Here is a 2,467-nt window from a genome sequence, read left to right as displayed (position 1 = left end):
AAGCACCAAAGAGAATCTGGCATCATAACTCTGAACTCCGAAGTTTCTTGTTTCCATCTGCTTTAATCCACACCGTAACGTACTACTCAAAGCTTTCACACATGTATACTTACACAGCTCACCAAACATAAATCTTCCCCTGTAAATACACAGGCTAAGATTAAATACAAAATAACATCTTTTTGGAAATTAGTGCCAAAGCAGATTGGAACACAAATGTTACTAATTGAAGAACCAATAATTCCTTTTTTTAACTTCAGATGGCATCAAATGTTCAACAATATTTTGAAGACTTTTCTATACAGGCTAAGATACAGCCTATTTTTCCTTTATGAGAGAAATGTACGAACAGTGCCCTTGATTATAGCCCTGCAAATGGGGCATTTTCGTAGAGAAGGGGCACATTCCTGGGACACCACCAGGTGACCACAAGAAATAAATACAATGGAAACCTCTTTGTCCACACACACTTTACAAGCTCTTTCTTCTTGCAGCCTCCTCAATTGTTCTTCCAGTGACAGTCCTGAAACATCTTCTGCTGGAATATACTTCATGTTCTTATCCACGGATAAGTTCTTATGGAACGTTGAGTCAGTTTCTTTCAGACAGTTTTTGAATATGTTGGCTGCAGCATTTCCTTTAACTAAAATGGTATCAATCAGTTCTCTTGCTTGTAAAGGTATCTGTGTTTTTTGTTTAATAATATCATGTTTCTGTTTATTAATTGCATTGGCCTTTAAAAGATTATCCAGGAATGGAAGCGCACATGTCAACTGTTGAAAGAGCCATTCATCCTTCTGAATTAATGACAAGTCATCTGATGCTATTTCTTCAGCTTGTCTTTCCCTTTCCTCTTCTCTCCTTCCATCTTCAGCATTGAGAAGTGATGACACAATATCACTAACTGTTTTTAGTTCTCCCAGTTGTTAGGATCCTACTCTGAACTGTCTGTTTTACTGAGCTTCTCCTAAAGCCCATTTCCAATCCAACCACAGGCATATTCATCGTGACTGCATCTTCTGAAGAATGTTCTCCAGATCCAAAATGAACAACTGGTGGATCAGCATTTTCATCTCTGGGAGTGTCAGAAGTCAACAGCAGCTGTCCAAGAAGGTGAGGATGTCTAGCTTCAATCTCATCATCGAATCCCTGCCCTTCCATGTGTGTCAACAGCTCACACCCTGGAAACCACTTGGCACGTCCTACCCACGATCATCTCCAGGTTCCCAACACCTCAAGCCACCATCATAACAAAAGCATCTGACATCATCATTGCGATGCATGTAGTAAAAACCTGTACTCGCCTGCAGCTCAGGCTGCACGGGGACACCGGATGGCCAGTATGCAAATGTTCTCATGCCAGCTGCAGGTGTCTGCATGCTCAGATTTGAAATGCTAAACCTCAGCATTTCTAGAGAGTTTTCTGAAAATGGACAGTTGGGAAAATGGCTCCAGTGTTCTGACATAACATCATCCTTTGGTTTCCAGTTGCTTAGCTTCCCACCACAAGCAAAGCAGGCTTCCCTGTCTCCCGGTCCTATATAATAAAAACCAGCTCTTGCCAATTCTGATGGTGACAAAAAGGTTAATGGCCACATATGGTAAGTAAGAAATCTGGCTGCTTCTGTACTCACTGCATAACTGTAGGGGTTAGTCCTCAGTGGAGAGAAGTCTTCGACTGCTCTGGAACTAAGAGGGTTTGCTGAAAGGTTGGAATAAGAACCACTGACTGAGCCTCCGTGTTCCAAAGTGGGAGATAATGAATGTGCAAAACTGTTTCCATCGGAGAAGTCTTAGAGGTGAATCCCACGCTAGGCGAAACCAGATTCTGAATACAGCCGCAGCTAGGATACAGCTATGTGTGCTTTTCAATACCGTTGTCTCCTTGTCCCAGTTACCCAGCCTCAGGCCACAGCAGACACTTCTGACCTTGTCATTCACACCCATGTAATAGAAACCAGCATGAGCAAGACTCCCTTCTGAGACAGGAACTCCAGCAGGGAAGCTGAACATGCAGACATTCTGTAGAGTCCACATGAAAAGTCATACGTCATTTTTTGTTTGTTGCCATTGGTCCGATTTGACAAGATCAGGCTGTCTTCCATTATACTCTTGATTTTTTGATATGAGGAACCTGGGACAAGTCTTCGGGAGGTAGTTTTGTGCACGAGTAGGTGATCGCACTTTTTGGTGGCTAAAACCTTCACATGAAATTTGCCATCTCTTCACACTACATTAGATTTTTACCACAAAAAGGGAAGCAAATTATAGACTCTTACTTATTTAGAATTCACTACACCTTCTGCACTGGATTTATATGAGTTTACACTCAGGTAGAATGAAAATCTCTACTCAATTGCAAAGATACTACTTAGACCTCTTTGGGATTATAATAAACTCTTTCAGGTAAATAAAGTGCTTTTCCCTCATAATTTGTCATAAAACTTACCTAAAGACCTGAAAAAGT

The 2,467-nt window shown here is 41.3% G+C and overlaps 1 pseudogene; it reads right to left on the bottom strand.

The window, feature by feature from the left end:
- Positions 1-329: 329 nt before the first annotated feature.
- On the bottom strand, positions 330-2,105 carry LOC138382500 (baculoviral IAP repeat-containing protein 2 pseudogene; annotated as a pseudogene).
- Between the last annotated feature and the right edge of the window lie 362 nt (positions 2,106-2,467).

The sequence above is a fragment of the Eulemur rufifrons genome, chromosome 4 (genome assembly GCF_041146395.1).
Source record: "Eulemur rufifrons isolate Redbay chromosome 4, OSU_ERuf_1, whole genome shotgun sequence".
NCBI lineage: Eukaryota > Metazoa > Chordata > Mammalia > Primates > Lemuridae > Eulemur > Eulemur rufifrons.
Note: the sequence above shows the minus strand (reverse complement) of the source record. Positions and strands in the feature narration are given on the sequence as shown.